We start from the raw sequence: 19,547 nt of genomic DNA, 5'->3' as shown, positions 1-19,547 counted from the left end.
AAAAAACTCTGAATATCCACAGAAAAACTCACACAGAAGAAACAGAGCCACTACCCCTATCAGTTGGAGTATTGTCAGAAATGGCGTGTAAGGAGTAATAGACCTGAAAATGTATCAGTGTGAGTACTGTCAGAAATGCTTTGTTACGAAATATCTGTATTATAATATCTGTCCGTACTATTTTCTCCGAGTCTGCACGCACCTCAAACTTGGTGTTTGGTGCATCTTGACCCAAGACAGAACAAGTTTGTATTGGTTAGTGGGTCAAGGTCATCCAGTGGTCATCTAAGGTCAAATTAGTAAAAACTCAAATGGGCATTAAACTTGGTGGGTGCATATAGACCAGAGACGAAACAAGTTTGTATTGGTTACTGGTTCCAAGGTTTATCTGAGGTCAAATTAGAAAAAATTGTCATGGGCATGAAACTTGGTGGGTACAATCAACATTTAGAGCCACATGAATGAATGAATGTAAAAAGTCGTATAGGCATGAAACTGGGGAAGTCTGTACTTCACATATATTGCATGCATGTTTCACTCGCCTCTCCAATTTTGATGGTGTGGTGGGTACAGTCATCATTTAGAGCCAAATTTTGGGAATGTCATTTCGGGGTCATCTGAGGTCAAATTAATCAAAACTCGTATGGCCGTGAAACTTGGTGGGTACGGTCACTAATGCACATATCAAATGCAACCCCGGACCCAGGGGAATTTAAATTTTATCATGCACACAAATGATCTGATATATATGTATGAGTCTAATACTTTGTTTTCTAAAGATAATGATATAAAGATTGAGCTCATATCGAGCTATGAGTCTTAAAATATAGGATTCGACTCATGATGTCTTTTTTTAAACTCATAGCAAGACCTATAAATATTGGGCGTAAAGCATCCAATTTTATCATTATTATGTGTTGGATCCAATATTTTCACACTTGGATTCATCAAAACATAGTAATGAAATAAATTGTATTATTCTGCCATTTTGTTTTATAATTTTACCATTAATTTGTTTTTTAAAAAGAAAATGAAACCGATTAACTAAATTTTTTGTATCTTTTGTAGTTCGTTCATATGAAATTTCAATTACTCAAAAGTTTGTTAAAATGATTAGAATAACATAATATTAAATAAAATTACAAGTTTTTTCTCTGCCTACTACGACGTGTGCTTGATTTACTTGACTTGTTTAGATCACAACTATTCTTAAAGCCATAATGTATTCCGTCAATTTTTTATTTTTTTGTTCCCCGGGGTTTAATATTCTTTACCCAAATGCTGAAATGTGACCGTACACCACGAATGAGCGTAAATGTCCTCAATTGTATTCTGAGTTACAGTGTAAAATGGGCATGAAGGTCGTATTCATAGGTACCTCAATTTGGTGCTACGTGTACCTCATTTAATGAGATACACGTAGCACCAAATTGAAATACCTATGAATATGACCTTCATGCCCATTTTACACTGTAACTCAGAATACAATTGAGGACATTTACGGCTCATTCGTGGTGTACGGTCACAAATAATATAAGTAATTAACTGATGGGAATGGACGATTTTTTTGTCCATTTTAAGCTCAAATAACAAGGTAAAGTGAAAGAAGCCCCACTGGCTATTTATAAAGTCATAATATTACTTCATGTTCAAAATTGACCTACAAACACAAATCTGGCTGATTTCACTAGTTGGGGCATGTGTATGTAAGCATACAAATATGACCTGATTATATATTATCCCATATTACAAACTGTACGATTATGACTTAACACTTGAGAAAGAACAATCTTATTGGTTCGTGGCACGATGTGAAAAACAATACATTCAGCACATGCGAGTCAACGTGATACTGCGTACATGCTATTTGAATCGTAGAGGCGCATAGCAAGAACGGGACTGGTCGACTTTATAAGCCCGGGGTTAAGTCCTTGTAAAGTGTAGGATTTTACTTTGAGCTTTTATAAATTTGATTAAAATTGGTGTACTTTAATGATTAATATTTTTATTTCAATTGAAGTGTTTAAGAATGAGAATGAAGGTAGTTTTTAGCTACTTCGTCGTGCATTTATCATTTCATATAACATGGGCGAAATCATCATTTTGGGTGTAAAACAACTCAGCTTTGCCTAGTTCCTTATAAAATAATATGTCACCCGTATTATACGAGGGATAGATGCATGACAATAAAAACAATGCTTTGATTCTCTAATTTGTATTCATCGTGGTGGACATTTTGACTTATGCATGTATCAATATTTGTTTTGGTAATTTCTGCCATGTTAATTATTATACTCGTTCTATCGACGTGATATTAGATATATAAGAAAATGGTTTCAAAAGTTTCAATTGTCATGTGTTTAAAAAAAAATGAAAAAACATTAAACCGGAATATGTACCGAATATAAATGGATGTTCTTTAGATTCTCTATTTCCGCTAAATTGATGGTTCCAGAGAGCGTGATTAGGTTCATTTTAGGGGTGGTGCAATAATTATGTGTACCCCGGGTGGTGAATTATAGGGGGCAAAGTTTTTGGCAGGCCAAAAGGGGGGTATAAGCATTTTTGGCAGGTCGAAAGGGGGGTCAAGCAATTTTGGCAGGTCGAAGGGGGGGGCAAGCGATTTTTGGCACAGATATTTTGGGCATCGTTTCTATATTACGCCCTAAAAAGGTGTAGGAAAACATTAGGAACCCGCTCAAATATACAAAATTTCCTGCTCGCTACGCTACGCTCGCATTATATGATAAGACAATTTAAGGTTATAAATTAGGGTTCCCCAAAATCTTAGTGTGTAAAGGGGGGGCAAAGATTTTTTGGCACGTCGAAAGGTGGGGAAAGTTTTTGACACGTGGAAAGGGGGGGGCAAAGATTTTTGGCACGTCGAAAGGGGGTGGCAAGCGATTTTTGGCAGACCACTTTGAGAATTCACCACCGCGGGGTACACATAATTATTGCACAGCCCCTTAAGCAGAAAGGTTTTGCTATGAAAGTGGCGCTTCCGTGAAGCTGTGCCCAATGATATACTGACTGACGTTACTACCTGCCCAAGTTGGAAGTGGTTTAAGGGGCTGTGCAATAAGGCCTAAAAAATTGTTTGATTGGCGTTACCTAAACAATTGAATATATGAATACAAAAGCCACCTAAGTCCATACTTCGGCCAAATTGAGTTAAGCATGGGAAAGTGTTGCTATATACATAGGCCTGTCATATGTATGAAAGAACAACTCAAATTCATTCTCTGTGTCTAAAAGCATGTGAAAAATAGCATGTATGAAAGAATCACCCAATTCCATGATTTGAGTCTTGTAACACATTGATTGAAATCCAGTATGTATAAAAGTCCACTTGTAACACATTTATTGCTAGAGAGTGACTTTTGAACAAAAAATGGGTTTAATAAAGGAAAGTGTGTGGTTTATATTACATGGCAGAATGCTTATCAACATTATACATACCTGTGTGCTTTATTTTGTATTATCTTACTAGTGGTAATCTCATTCTAACATTATTGTCTTTGTATATGATTCAAAAAACCACCTAAGTCCAAAATTTAAAATGAGCCCCACAAAGTCCCTGAAATGCTAATCGTCATACCTAATACAGGTTAATCCACTCATTTGCACGTAAAACTTACCATATTAACCAGGTAAATCTAACTGAAGGAATTAAAATGATACACAGGTTTTTCTCTCAAAATCACTTCCTATGGACTTAGGTGGCTTTTGTATTCATGTATTCAATTGTGACCGTCCACGGCGAATGAGACGTAAATTCCTCCCCGGTCAATTTTGTTTTATTTCGTGTTTAAAAATAAACATCATAAACTTAAAAATGGTATATCATTTGACTTCAAACGATATCCAGAAGCGGGGTTATGGTTTGTTAAACTTTGCTGCTTCAACAAAATTATAGCTTTTTACGTTTTTACATGTGTCTCTTTTTCCACATTGCTGGCAATAAATATCAAACAGTCATAATTGGCGGTCATTTCAAATCATCCCAAAGTCAACGAGGTTTAAGAAAGTTCTCTCATTGTTAATTGTTGGTTATGCATACCTGTACAAAATACAATGCCTGGTAACCCACCACTTGAACAGGATTTAGCAAAAGCAAACAAAGACCAGAGCTATTAAAAGTTCTATAGCCATCTAAGGTAGAAGCTTATTATCCACTTCAACAATAGGATTATTGATTAGTTTTTGACTATCAAAATGAGTCGGATGTTGGGCCAGCTTAAGTTGCCGATGAATATGACCTTCGTACACATTTTATACCGTAACTCAGAATACAATTTAGGGAATTTACGGCTCATTTGTGCTGCAGGGTCACAATTAGGGTAGGTAGGTCGACATTTTTTTCCTTTTTTTTTACACACACTACTTTTTAAGGCTGGGAACTTTTTTTTTTTTTTTTTAAAAATTTAGGTCTAAGGTCTGTGCCTATTTTTAGAGTCGGTCGGGTTATCAATCAGACACTTTTTTAGGCCTAATTACGGGCCCGAGCGGTAAAAATTTCCAAATGATGTGCCAAAAATTACTTGCCCCGTCCCCTCAGACTGTCTAAAATCGCTCCTCACCCCTTCCGGTCCTGTCAAACCCCCCCCTTTGCACATGCCAAATTATTGGAATTTGGAATTCAACTTTGTAATCCTTGTTGTGCGCAGCGAGCAGGAAAATTTGCATTTATAAACGTTTTCATACACCCTTTTTATAGAGCGTATTATTTGAAATGTGCCCCATAAATGTGTTACAAAATTGCGTTCCCCCCTTTTTATTTTTTTATTTTTTAGCTCGGCAAAAATGTTGCCCCCTTCCAACCAGGGCATATAATTATTGCACAACCCCTAAAAAGAAGAAATATAGCTTCTCCAACCAAAAAAGGAAACATGCAAATTGCTATTTGCATTATGCATTGTATTGTGATGTGCCCTGAGTAATTTGATTTAATTTAATTATTTAACTTTGTTTACAAGCTGAAAGTATTTCATGAGATGGGAAACCCCTTGTATTTTGAATTCCCCCAAATTATTGTAAACAAAGTCAGATCTATGTTTGGAACTTGGAAAGCCCCAGTTCATTATTGCACCATCAGGAAAACCCCCCAGGAAGTGATGTAATGTGAATGTGTATAATTAATCTTGGGAAATCCCAAGATTGCAGCAATGTTGTGAAAATGTGATTGAAGTAATGGTTTATTAATAGATGATGGGTTTTTTGCATGAGTACTGATATAAAAAGCTGAAGGCTTTTGTTGGGACTTTACAGAATGCCATGGGAGATTGAAAACTCCACATGTGTGTGATGGTCTTCGTGCTTCAAAAAAGAGAAGTACATTTTAACCAGTTCATATAGCCAATAATTGAGCTAATTTTAATACAGCAACGAAGAAGACAGCGAGCACACAAAAGTGCTCTTCCTCATCAAAGGATTAAAAGTTCTTCTGTCAAATTGCTGGAGTTTGCTGGGTTTGTGAAGGCCACGCATCTGTCAAGAAACAGTGGAGCTGTGTTAAAGAAACCTGTTCCCTGGAAAAGAGTGATTGGTGAAAGAAACACCATTTTTGGAGAAAGCAGCGCAAGGAGATATATTTGTGGAGATAGCAGCGCAAAGGAGATTGGAGGAAGCATCATCATTTTCGTATGAGGATTTTATACGCAAGGATTTATAAATGCAAGTGTACTATGGACATCGCTGATTTTCGCAGGACAAGTGAATAAGGATATATTACATCAGTCGTCCAGAACATTGCAAGAACTCTAGGATCACCAACAAGAAGACAGCTGGTTAAGTAGTCATAGAGTAAAACTGTCATTGTGTGATTTTATTGTATATGCCATATTGTTATTATATGTACCAATCATACTCTGTTTTCAATTAAAGACTTAGATTTTGTTAGCTTAAACAAACAGTGTATTTGTGTTGTGCATTCGTGTGAGTTCGGGAAAAAGGTGATTTTGGCCTTGAGTCAAGTACGACTCGTAACAAAAATTGGGGTCTCGTCCGGGAAAATACACTGTAAAAAAGTTGACATTAATATACTGAGTCTTGAAAGTGAAAGTACAGTATGGCAGAGTTCAAAGCAGAAGAGTTTCTTGAAACTATAAATTGGGAGAAGTTTGATGAGTTGAAGAAGCCTGATTTATTAGCATTTGCCAAACATTATGACTTGAAAGTTAAGCAGGCTACAAGAAAGCAAATAATCAAAAATGCCTTGATTGATGTTTTGGTCGGGGAAGATATTTTTGATGAATCCTATTTGGAAGAGAAACTTGAAGTAGAAATTGGTGGGGATTCAGCATTTAAGTTGAAAGAGTTGGAAATTCAATTAGAATTGAGGAAAATGGAAATGGACCAAAAGAAAATGGAAATGGACCAAAAGAAAATAGAAATGGACCAAAAAGAAAAACTGGAAATGATCAAGTTAGAGAATGAAAATAAAGAAAAACAAGAACGGCTAGACATTGAAAAACAAAAACTAGCAATGGAAGACAAAGCACGCCAAGAAAAGATGGCGCTTGAGCACCAAAAATTAGAAACAGAAGAAAAGGAAAAGGTAGCAAAATTGGAACTTGAAAAACAAAAATTGGAAATGGAAGAAAAGGAAAAGTTAGCAAAACTAGAAATGGAAGAAAAGGACAGGCAAGCAAAGCTCAATTTGGAAGCACATTTGAAAGAAAGAGAAATTGAGGAAAAGTACAAGTTTGAACAAGAGAAGTTGGCAAAGCTAGGTGACAAATACTCATCAAGTTTCTCCTCAAAGTCAGGGTTTGATGTTACAAAGTATGTAAAGCTTGTGCCTAAATTCAAAGAGAAAGAAGTTGACGAGTACTTTCAACATTTTGAAAAGGTAGCTACAAATTTGAAATGGCCTCCAGAGCATTGGACCCTACTGTTACAAAGTAGTTTTGTGGGGAAGGCCAGGAAACTTACTCAGCTCTACCAATAGAGAAGTGTAATGATTATGAAGAAGTCAAACAGGCAGTCCTTAAGGCCTATGAACTGGTGCCTGAAGCATACAGACAAAAGTTCAGAGATTCAAGAAAGCAAGCAGATCAAACGCATGTAGAATTTGCTAGAGTAAAAGAACAAATGTTTGACAGGTGGCTTGGGTCAAAAGAAGTCAAAGATGATTTCGCCAACTTAAGCAATTAGTTCTTATAGAAGAGTTCAAGAAATGTGTCCACGTTGACATTAAAACCCATTTGGATGAAAGCGCTAGCAAAATTAAGACGCTAAACGAAGCGGCGACATTGGCGGACGACTATGGCTTAACTCACAAATTGAATGGGAGTAAATTTAGTCATAACAGAAGTTATTCAAACAGGTTCAGCCATAATCAACCTAGAGCAAATCAGGGTGGTACACAAGAAGTGAAACCTCAGTCTAATTCACAGCATAGTGCTGGTGGTAGAGGACCCCAGGGAGTTCAGGTCACAGAGCAAAATTTGGGACTGAATTTAAAGCCAAAGTAACTTGTACTCATTGTAAGAGACCAGGGCATACGATGACCCAGTGTTATTTCTTAAAAGGCAGACAAGACGCACAAAAACAGCAGCAAACTGCTAGTAATACTGTAGGATGTGCAGTGTCACTTGTGTCAAAGAAACAAGTCAGTCAAATCAAGAAACAAGAATTCCCACAAAAGGGAAGTGAGACAGACAAGGTGTGTGAAGAATTTGAACCATTTGTGTTAGAGGGAGTGATATCACTTGGTGATAATGGTAGTCCAAAGCCCATTAAGATTGTGCGAGATACGTGTTGTGCACGGTCTATGATTCTGGAAGGAACTTTGCCCTTTAATGAGGATAGTTCAGCAGGTAATGCTTTGATCCAGGGTATTGGGATGGAAATAATTAGTGTACCTCTCCACAAAATTAACTTGAAATCTGACTTAGTTTCTGGTCCTGTAACCATAGGAGTTAGACATGAATTGCCAGTCAAGGGAGTGTCCATGTTGCTAGGAAATGATCTGGCGGGGGGGAAGGGTTTCCCTGACCCAATAGTCACAGATAAGCCCTGTTTACAGGATGATAATAGTGAGGAAGAGGAGATATTTCCTGCATGTGCAGTGACACGGGCAATGAGTAAGAGAGCCTCATTAGAAACAATTGAGGACAACCAAATTGATGACTTAGGCTACAATTTGGAAGACACATTTGTGTCAAAGTTGAATGAGAAAGAAGATAAACTTCCTTCTCCTGGGGATAAAAATACCCCTAAAGAGGACGCAGCCTCTGAGCATGAACAAATTGGGGAAACCATGAAAGACCCATTAAGTCATGACAAGCTGATTCTGGAGCAGCAAAATGACCCAGAACTCAAAGAGATCAATCAAAGGGCATTGACCCTAGAAGAAGCAGAACAAAATTCTGTGTGTTTTTACAAACAAGATGGTGTGCTAATGAGAAAATGGCGCCCACCTGATGTACCTGCCGATGAAGAGTGGAAGGTAGTGCACCAAATTGTGGTACCAAAAGTATACCACACTGAAGTAATTAACATAGCCCATGACAGTCCAATGGCAGGGCATTTGGGTGTTAAGAAAACTCATGAAAGAATTCTGAGACATTTCTGGTGGCCCACTCTCAGAAAAGATGTTTCTGAATATTGCAAAACATGTCACATATGCCAAGTAGTAGGGAAGCCAAATCAGAAAATACCTCCTGCTCCATTAAAGCCAATTCCAGCCTTTGATGAACCATTTAGTAGGGTTATTATTGATTGTGTAGGCCCCTACCAAAGACTAAGTCAGGTAATCAATACCTTCTGACAATTATGTGCGCATCAACACGCTTTCCTGAAGCCATACCCTTGAGAAATATTAAAGCAGTGACTATAGTGAAAGCTTTAACCAAGTTCTTCACATTTGTGGGGCTCCCCAAGTCCATACAGTCAGACCAAGGATCAAACTTTACTTCTGGAGTATTCCAGCAGGTCATGTATCAATTAGGTATAGAACAGTATACCTCAAGTGCTTACCATCCAGAATCACAAGGTGCACTAGAAAGGTTCCACCAAACATTGAAAAACATGATCAGGACATACTGTTTGGAATTTCAGAGGGACTGGGATGAGGGAGTACACTTGTTGTTGTTTGCTGCTAGGGAAGCTGTTCAGGAAACTTTAGGATTTAGTCCTTTTGAGTTAGTGTTTGGACACACAGTGCGCGGGCCCTTAAAGTTGTTGAAAGAAAAGTGGCTCAATGAGAAATCAGATATCAATTTGTTGGATTATGTCTCCAATTTTAAGCATAGGCTTAACAGAGTAACTGATATTGCCAAAGAAAACTTGAAACAGGGTCAGGCCAAAATGAAACAATGGTATGATAAACATGCCAAAGAGAGAGTGTTCAAACCAGGTGACAAAGTTCTAGTACTGTTTCCAATTCCAGGACACCCATTACAAGCCAGATATCATGGCCCATGTGAGGTAGAGTCAAAAGTGGGTGAAGTAGATTATATTATCAAGACTCCTGGTAGACGCAAGAGCAGGCAGTTATGCCACATAAATATGCTCAAAGAGTATGTTGAAAGAAGTGACAGTGGCATTCCAAAACCTGTGTGTACAGTAAAACATGCTGATAATGTAGACAAACATGCCGATGTAGACAAAATCGCCAATGTAGACAAGAGTAAAGATGACAATTCTGATGTCACATTTGACCAGGATAAAGAGCTGGAGCACAAGGAGTATAATGTAAAGTTGAACAATTCTGATGTGCTCACTAATTTGGACTCAAAGTTAGGTCATCTTTCTCAAGATCAACAAAGTCAAATTGCAAATTTGATTCACAAATTTGACAATATATTTCCTGATACGCCAAGTAGAACAAATGCTGCGTTTCATGATGTAGATGTTGGTGATACAAAACCAATCAAGCAGCATCCTTATAGAGTCAATCCATTGAAAATGGAACATCTCAAAAATGAGATCAATTACATGCTAGACAATGATATCATAGAACCAAGTAGTAGTGAATGGAGTTCACCGTGTATACTTGTTCCCAAGCCTGATGGTTCATACCGATTGGTCGCAGACATGAGAGCTGCAAATGTTCATTCAAAGACAGACTCGTACCAATTCCAAGAATTGATGATTGCATAGACAAAATTGGGAATGCAAAATTTGTTAGCAAATTTGATCTTTTGAAAGGGTACTGGCAGGTTCCACTCACAGACCGTGCCAAAGAGATTTCTGCTTTTTGTACACCATTTGGTCTTTACCAGTACAAAGTTATGCCATTTGGGTTGAAAAATGCACCCGCAACCTTTCAGAGAATGGTAAATCAAATTGTGGCAAACATAGAGGGATGTGAAGCGTATGTAGATGATTTGATTGTTTACAGTCAAACTTGGGAACAACACATGGAACAACTCCAACAATTGTTTAAGAAGCTGTCTGAAGTACAATTGACAGTCAATCTGGTAAAAAGTGAGTTTTGCCATGCCACAGTCACATACTTGGGATATGTTGTAGGTCAAGGTCAGGTAAAACCTATCAAAGCCAAAGTTGAAGCAATTGAGCAATACCCCACACCTGTAAACAAGAAGGCACTCATGAGATTTCTAGGAATGGTTGGCTATTATAGAAAGTTCTGTCCAAACTTTTCAGAGATAGCAAGTCCTTTGACTGATTTGTTAAAGAAAGATGCAAAATTCATTTGGTCAGAACAGTGTGAAAATGCTTTTCACAAAGTCAAATTAATACTCATGAGTTCACCAGTACTTACTGCACCTGATTTTCAGAAGCAGTTCAAGTTGACTGTTGATGCCAGTGACATAGGCTGTGGAGGTGTTGTGATGCAAGAGGGTGAAGATCAAATAGATCACCCCATTTGTTACTTTTCAAGGAAATTCAACAAGCACCAGAGAAATTACTCCACAATTGAGAAGGAGTGTCTAGCATTGCTATTAGCATTGCTACATTTTGATGTGTATTTGGGTACCACAGTATACCCTGTGCTTGTTTTCACAGATCACAATCCCTCACCTTCATCAACAGGATGAAGAACAAAAACCAAAGACTGGTGAGGTGGAGTTTGACCTTGCAAGAGTACAATCTGGACATGGGAAAGACAATGTAATGGCTGATGCCCTGTCCAGAATTGCATAAAAAACCTGACAAACAAAGATTTCCTTTAAAAGGAAGTTGTGTGTGACAAGTAGTCACTGTGTATGATGAGTTAAACACTCAAAGTTGATAATAGGTTAAAGTTGATGTAAAGGAAGAAAATATTTAAGAAAGTTTTCATTACATTCTTTTAAGGGGGAGGGTGTGATGTGCCCTGAGTAATTTGATTTAATTTAATTATTTAACTTTGTTTACAAGCTGAAAGTATTTCATGAGATGGGAAACCCCTTGTATTTTGGAATTCCCCCAAATTATTGTAAACAAAGTCAGATCTATGTTTGGAACTTGGAAAGCCCCAGTTCATTATTGCACCATCAGGAAAACCCCCAGGAAGTGATGTAATGTGAATGTAGTATAATTAATCTTGGGAAATCCCAAGATTGCAGCAATGTTGTGAAAATGTGATTGAAGTAATGGTTTATTAATAGATGATGGGTTTTTTGCATGAGTACTGATATAAAAAGCTGAAGGCTTTTGTTGGGACTTTACAGAATGCCATGGGAGATTGAAAACTCCACATGTGTGTGATGGTCTTCGTGCTTCAAAAAAGAGAAGTACATTTTAACCAGTTCATATAGCCAATAATTGAGCTAATTTTAATACAGCAACGAAGAAGACAGCGAGCACACAAAAGTGCTCTTCCTCATCAAAGGATTAAAAGTTCTTCTGTCAAATTGCTGGAGTTTGCTGGGTTTGTGAAGGCCACGCATCTGTCAAGAAACAGTGGAGCTGTGTTAAAGAAACCTGTTCCCTGGAAAAGAGTGATTGGTGAAAGAAACACCATTTTTGGAGAAAGCAGCGCAAGGAGATATATTTGTGGAGATAGCAGCGCAAAGGAGATTGGAGGAAGCATCATCATTTTCGTATGAGGATTTTATACATGGATTTATAAATGCAAGTGTACTATGGACATCGCTGATTTTCGCAGGACAAGTGAATAAGGATATATTACATCAGTCGTCCAGAACATTGCAAGAACTCTAGGATCACCAACAAGAAGACAGCTGGTTAAGTAGTCATAGAGTAAAACTGTCATTGTGTGATTTTATTGTATATGCCATATTGTTATTATATGTACCAATCATACTCTGTTTTCAATTAAAGACTTAGATTTTGTTAGCTTAAACAAACAGTGTATTTGTGTTGTGCATTCGTGTGAGTTCGGGAAAAAGGTGATTTTGGCCTTGAGTCAAGTACGACTCGTAACAGTATCCACTTTATATGTTTATAAATATAGTCAAACAGTTTTTAGCATCAAAGTGCTTTTTAGTTGCTTTCAAAGATACATGACTGATTTGCTGTGTTCATTTTGTGTTTGTGAAGCGCATTCCAAATCCTAATTGTTTAGTGATAGTTGCGTATCCAGGAAGACAACTTTCAGGGGGCAACATTTGACAAAAAAATCGACAAAATGACATCAATATTTCCGTTATGCTTAGAAATATATCAAAGTAATATCAATAGCATGCCACACACAGGAGTGAAACACCACTATTTTGTGAGCACTGATCTCTTGTATGATGCATTGTTGCCATGCGCATCAGTCCTATAAATAAAGTACGCTTTCTAAACATGAAGAAGGCTGCTAAAAGATAATTATATCTGAGGTCTTATGATTTGTGAAAATTCATTTGACATTTATTTCAAATTACTTTTCAGATAGTTTAATACAACTGTGCTTTTGAAACTTCAACTTCATGTGTTTTCAAGTACCAGGACTTATACGCACAACAGTAAGGATTGTGGTCTTGCTTGCTGCTCCATTGACTTCCATGGTTGGTTTCGAGGTACACAAAGATATTTGAAGAACATTTACATACATATCGAATACTTTTGCATATTGCAAGCATCTACACATATAGTGACAATGAAACTTTTGAAACCATTTTGTTGTATATTTTGTAGAATGAACCATTATTCTTTAGATAAATTGAAAACACATGTTAGTAGACATTTAATTAAATATGTGGGGGCTCATAGACGGAAAAGGTGCAATTTTTGTCAAACAAGCTTGTCAAAAAATGGTAGGCTGCATAGATACTTCATCAACCACAGCAAACTATCAGACAAATGTAAACATTGTTTGGTAAGGTTTTCAAATGAAGGTGACTTAGTCACCAACAAACTTGTGAGCACTTCCAGTGGTATTAAAATGGACAACAGAGTAATTATCAAACCCTATCAGTGTACGTACTGTCAGAAATGTTTTGCTCAAAAAGTCAACCTCACCTTCCACGTCAGGACACACACCAAGAGCCGCTTTCAGTGTGAATACTGCCTAAAGAGTTTTGTCCGAAATCGTGACCTTAAAAGGCACATCAGAACGCACACTAAAGAAAAACCGTATCAGTGTGAGTACTGTCAGAAATATTTTGCTCAAAAAAGCCACCTCGCCAGACACGTCAGTACACACACCAAAAGAAAACGAGTTCAGTGTGAGTACTGTCAGAAGACCTTTTCTCGGGTACAAACACTGAATAGCCACAGAAAACTGCATACAGAAGATAATCCCTATCAGTGTGAGTATTGTCAGAAATGCTTTACATCGAATACTTCTCTTAACAACCATATCAAAAAACACAGCAAAACTCACAGCAACGAGAAACCTTATAAGTGTGAGTACTGTCAGAAATGTTTTGCTCAAGAAGGCAACCTCACCTCCCACGTCATTACACACACCAAAGAGAAGCCATATCAGTGTGAGTACTGTCAGAAATGTTTTGCTCTAAAAGGCAACCTCGCCTCCCACGTTATTACACACACCAAAGAGAAGCCATATCAGTGTGAGTACTGTCAGAAATGTTATGCATATAATAGCCGCCTCGTATCCCACATCCGAACACACACTAAAGAGAAACCCTATCAGTGTGAGTACTGTCAGAAATGTTTTGCTGAAAAAGGCAATCTCGTCTCCCACGTTATTACACACACCAAAGAGAGCCGCTATCAGTGTGAGTACTGTCAGAAGGCCTTTTCTCGGTTACAAAGGCAGAATAACCACAGAAAATTTCACACGGAAAAGAATCCCCATCAGTGTGTGTATTGTCAGGAGTGCTTTTCATCGAGAAGTAATCTTTACAGCCATATCAAAAGAAATAGAAAAACCCACATCAAGGAGAGACCATATCACTGCGAATACTGTCAGAAGGGATTATCATCTTAAAAACCACAGAAGAATTCACACCAAAGAGAAACCCTATCAGTGTGAGTATTGTCAGAAATGTTTTGCTAATAAAAGCAACCTCCGCTACCACCACGTCAGTACACACACCAAAGAGAAACACTTCAAGTGTGATTACTGCCAGATGAGTTTTGTTCGAAGACGGGAACTTGAAATTCATATCAGAACACACACCAAAGAGAAGCCATATCAGTGTGAGTACTGTGAGAAATGTTATGCTGATGAAGCCTGCCTCGCCTACCACGTCAGTACACACACCAAAGAGAAACGCTTCAAGTGTGAATACTGCCAGAAGATTTTTTTCCGAAAAGGTGACCTTAAAAGGCATATCAGAACACACACCAAAGAGAAGCCATATCAGTGTGAGTACTGTCAGAAATGTTTTGCTCTAAAAGGCAACCTCGCCTCCCACGTTATTACACACACCAAAGACAGTCGCTTTCAATGTGAGTACTGCCAGAAGACCTTTTCTCGTGTTCAAAGGCTGAATAACCACAGAAAACTTCATACAGAAGAGAACCCCCATCAGAACACGCATTAAAGAGAAACCATAATAGGTGCGAGTACTATCAGAAATATCATGATCAAAATATCGCCTAGACAGACAAGGCCAAACTCGCACCAAAGAGAAAGCACCATCCGCTGCCACTAAGGAACGCACCATTAGATTCTCAGGGTGGGGGTAGGAAGTTTTTCTACAAAAAAAACTTCACCCACTACATGAGCAAAAAAAAAACTTTCCCCACCAACACTAAAAAAAACCTTCCCCCACCTAACTACTGTGTATAAATGCATGAAATTTAAATTTAAAAAAAAAAAACATGCCGCCTTCGGCGGCAAAAAAAAAAAAAATTTCTTTCCCCGACCCCAAATTCCTACCCCCTGAGTATCAAATGGTGCGTCCCTAACAATGTTTATTCTCAAAATAGACTTCAATCTATGTAATAATACGTTGTCTATCTGTCTGTGTGTCTGTCTGTCCGCCTATTTTTTCAGACACTACTGGGGGTCGCACGTTCCTCAAACTTGGTGGGTGGGTGCATCTTGACCCGAGACAGAACAAGTTTGTATTACTTAGTGGGTCAAGGTCACCTGAGGTCATCCAGGGATCATCTGAGGTCAAATTAGTAAAAAAAACTGTCATATGGGCATGAAAGCAATGCCATATTATATAATGTAAATTAATTAATTGCACATGCTCTTACAGGGTTAAGCATGAATTCTGCACGATGGGTTTTTTAAGCACATGGTAATTTAACATGTCTTCATAAAATAATGATCTTCTTTTATTTCAAGTCTGTCTAATGTGTTAGATACCATTTTTGTCTCGCCTGAACTTTGTTCAGGATGGGACTTAGTAATCACTATTTCTGTCTGTCCGTGTGTGTGTGTGTGTGGGGGGGGGGGTGTGTGTGTGTGTCCATCCGGAGCTGTATCTGGGGACCTACGTAAGACCTACGGGGACGCTACTTGGTGGGAGGAAGGGTATCCAAGTTTGCTCCGTAACCGTATGTTTTCGGTGAAAAATATGCAAATTAACATAGCTAATTTGCATAATTAATGCGCAAATTAATAGCGAATTTTGTGGACAGACTATCTCAAGATCCGTCAGGCGCATGGTAACAAAACCTGGTGGCGGGAATGATACACACCTGCTGATCACCTGGAAAGTATGTGCATTTGTTAATTTGCATAATTTATTCGGAACGCTTCTACAAATATGGTTGGAAATCTGAAGAAATCTGCCTTGTGGAGCTGTATCTTGGGATCCGTAAGAACCCTAAGCGCTATGATGATGAAGAGGATCTCGATCTGATTCGATTTTCAGTGCAAAATATGGTAATTAAGTACCTAATTTGCATAATTTATGCATAACATGCAAAAACCTTTTTTCTCGGACACTAGGGGTCGCACGTTCTTCAAACTTGGTGGGTGGATGCATCTTGACCCCAGACAGAACAAGTTTGTATTGGTTAGTTGGTCAAGGTCATCCAGGGGTCATCTGAGGTCAAATTACTAAAAACTATCGTATAGGCACGAAACTCGGTGAGTACAGTCAACATTTCGAGTCAAATTTTCGGACGGTCATTTCGGGGTCATCCGAGATCACCCAGGGGTCATCTGAGGTCAAATTACCTAAAACTGTCCTATGGGCATGAAACTTGGTGGGTACAGTCAACATTTAGAGTCAAATTTTTGGAAGGTCATTTCGGGGTCATCCAAGGTCACCCAGGGGTCATCTGAGGTCAAATTAAAAACTTGTATGGGCATGAAACTTGGTGGGTACAGTCAACATTTAGAGCCAAATTTTTGGACGGTCATTTCAAGGTCATCCGAGGTCACTCAGGAGGCATCTGAGGTTAAATTACTAAAAACTGTCACATGGGCATGAAACTTGGTGGGTACAGTCATCATTTAAAGCCAAATTTTTGGACGGTCATTTCAAGGTCATCCGAGGTCACTCAGGGGTCATCTGAGGTTAAATTACTAAAAACTGTCGCATGGGCATGAAACTTGGTGGGTAGAGTCATCATTTAAAGCCAAATTTTTGGAAGGTTATTTCGGAGTCACTAGGGGTCATCTGAGGTCAAATTAGTAAAAACTGTCGGATGGGGATGAGACTTGGTGGGTACAGTCACCGTCAGCCAGGTAATCGTGCCAACCGAGAACCGCCAAAATTTAGGGGTCAAAGGTCAAATTTAAATATTGGTCCAATCAAAGCTCAAATTGAACAGGCAAATCACCATGGGTTGTTGCAGGTTCATTTAGTTTTACCAAAAGTAATCGCGAAAGCAGGCGAGACTCATGGTTCTGGAACCGCCTTGTTCCTATAAATGAGTAACATTTTGGCAAAAAAATGCCATGTAAGTGGCGCACCATTGATTTGCGGGGGAAGGGCGATTTTTGATTTTTTATTTTTTTTTTAAGAAAAAACTTTGAAGTAAAGGAAATCACGTTATTGATGTAGCATATCATGTGACGTCACAATATGCTCTGTGAATATAGGATCATACTAGAAAGTTGTACCTAGGGACAGGTTATAATGGGTTAAATGAATTGATGTTACCCACGTATCCAAGGTAGAGCACCGTTTATGTTTATATTGAATGTTCTACTATCATATTGAAATCATTACCGTTCTTTTTGGTCTCTCGTCGTAAGTAAAGCGATTTAATTGTACAGACGTTTTTGTTTGCATGCTGCTGTTAAATCAATTATACCATCAACCCTGATATGACAGTGACGTCAATACCTTGAAAGCAGCTGTTTCGCTCACGCATCTAATCGGCATCTTTAAGCTTGTGTACACCAGTGCTTTGAGCGAACATTAGCGATTTGAGGCTGCGCCCACTGCCACATCAGGCTGAAAAATGGTATAGCTAATAATTTCTGTAATACAAGGGTCAAACAAAAAGCTGTACCTCCAGCGTTGAGGACCGTTCGCAAACACTTATTAAGGGGGCCTGATGCAAAATGGGGGCCCTTAAAAGTTTTGACCCTCCTAAGGGGGCCTGAAAATTGACCACAAATTTTCCTGGGAAAATTGAATTTATATGCTTTTCTGTGGGGTTGACCCATAATTTTCATGTCTAAAAGGGGGGCCTGAAATTTTTGAGAAGTGAAAGGGGGGCTAACATCTCTGGTATCCTAAATGTCAGGAAGATGAAATTACTCATGATTATACTCTTAAATCTTGGCTACAAACTGAAAGTTGATTAAAATGCGACTTTTGGTTGTTAAGATGTGTTGGTTGAAGTGAATATAGTTTTGGTACGTCGGAAACGGTCTGAAAAGAAATGCTAATTTTAATTTAAAAGGTAGGCCACGTCTATATGGAAATCATTACAAATTCATTTCTGAAAGTGATTAAATTGCTTTATTTTTGTTCAAGTAACTTAATAAATATCCAATGCTTGCAGGTAGTGCAGTTTTACTGGGTATCATGTTTTTAGTACAAAAAAACAGATACATGTTCAAGATAGCCTTCATATTCGCGCTTTTCCATTGGTTGTTGACTTTGGTCGGGTGAGCACTTGTTGGTTCAAGTCGTATTAATTGGGTCATAAGTTAAAATCAAATAAGTCTTCGCACATTTTTTGTATTTGTAAGTATATACAAGGTTATTAACAAATTGATCATCTTATTTCCCCATCAAGATACACCCTTTGCCAGACCTTCATTTTGAGGAGCTCAATTGCATCAGAGATCCTACAGCTCTCCTTTTAACATTTCAGGAGTATGATTTACTAAGCTCCTCACTACTTGAATCCCTATGTTTTAATACAGATATTAAAATATTGAGTTCCTTGTTGAGCACCTATGTAAACACAGGAGAGTGATTAACAGAGCTCCTGCAATTTTCAAAAATGAAGGCCTGATTTTCTTAAAATAAGAACTTAATTACGAATTGCCTTAAACATGTTAAACATGGTCTAGTCGAAATCTGTCAAATTTCGATAACATTTGTGTGTCTGTTGAACCCTTTGATGTTTTCTTCTCATATAAAACGCGTTTTATTTTATTTTGAAATCTGAAGGCATGTCAGGGAGCTCAAATGGGAACAAAATATTTATCCTGAGTAAGAAGTTGGACAACTGCATCTTCAAAACATTATTATAGAGATTATCCAACGCTACAATATGGTGCTTACTAAACTTTTGGCTTCAGTTTTTAACCGTTTCTGACGTACCAAATCTGTATTCGCTTTAACCAACATATCTATAAACAACCAAAAATCACATTTTCGTCAAATAACGTTTAATTTGTAGTAGCCGTGAGTTACGAGTACATGTATAACCCCCGGGGTATAACCATGAGTAATTAAAATATTCTGGCATGATGCAGGTAGAACTTTTAGAATGACCCTCGTATTTTCTATTTTGGCGTTTACTAGCTAGTACATACCTTCAAATCAATGTCGTAGTCAGCGGGGGTGCAGAGCGCCCACTGACCAAAAAAAAATGGAAAAAAATTCGGAAAGGCAAAATGAAAAGGGCAAAGGATAAATGGAAAAGAAGAGAAAAAAAGTGGAAAGAAAAGAAGCTGGAATCGACTATATACGCCTTTCCATACCAAGTGATCGTAAATAATGTTTGCAAATACCAATTTTATTGTATATGGGAACACACGTAGTTAAATTTGATCAAATTTGTCGTGCACACAAATGATCTGATACCTATGTATGAGTAGGCCTATAATACTTTGTTTTCTAAAGATATTAGAATAAATTTTG

The 19,547-nt window shown here is 38.0% G+C and overlaps 1 protein-coding gene across 6 annotated transcripts in view; it reads left to right on the top strand.

The window, feature by feature from the left end:
- Nucleotides 1–19,547, top strand: part of LOC140162897 (uncharacterized) — a 50,485-nt gene that overhangs the window by 14,561 nt on the left and 16,377 nt on the right. For 3 of the 6 annotated variants that reach the window (XM_072186203.1, XM_072186205.1, XM_072186206.1), the window contains one exon: nt 12,793–12,920. The exons of 2 other annotated variants lie outside the window; for them this stretch is intronic. The gene's annotated coding sequence lies outside the window, so the exon portion shown is untranslated. Of the gene's footprint in view, nt 1–22; nt 1,154–12,792; nt 12,921–19,547 lie in introns of those variants that run through there. One more of the 6 variants, XR_011860369.1, reaches the window with a different exon arrangement.

The sequence above is a fragment of the Amphiura filiformis genome, chromosome 10 (assembly GCF_039555335.1).
Source record: "Amphiura filiformis chromosome 10, Afil_fr2py, whole genome shotgun sequence".
NCBI classification, from domain to species: Eukaryota; Metazoa; Echinodermata; class Ophiuroidea; order Amphilepidida; family Amphiuridae; genus Amphiura; species Amphiura filiformis.
This window is presented reverse-complemented; position numbering and strand designations above follow the sequence as displayed.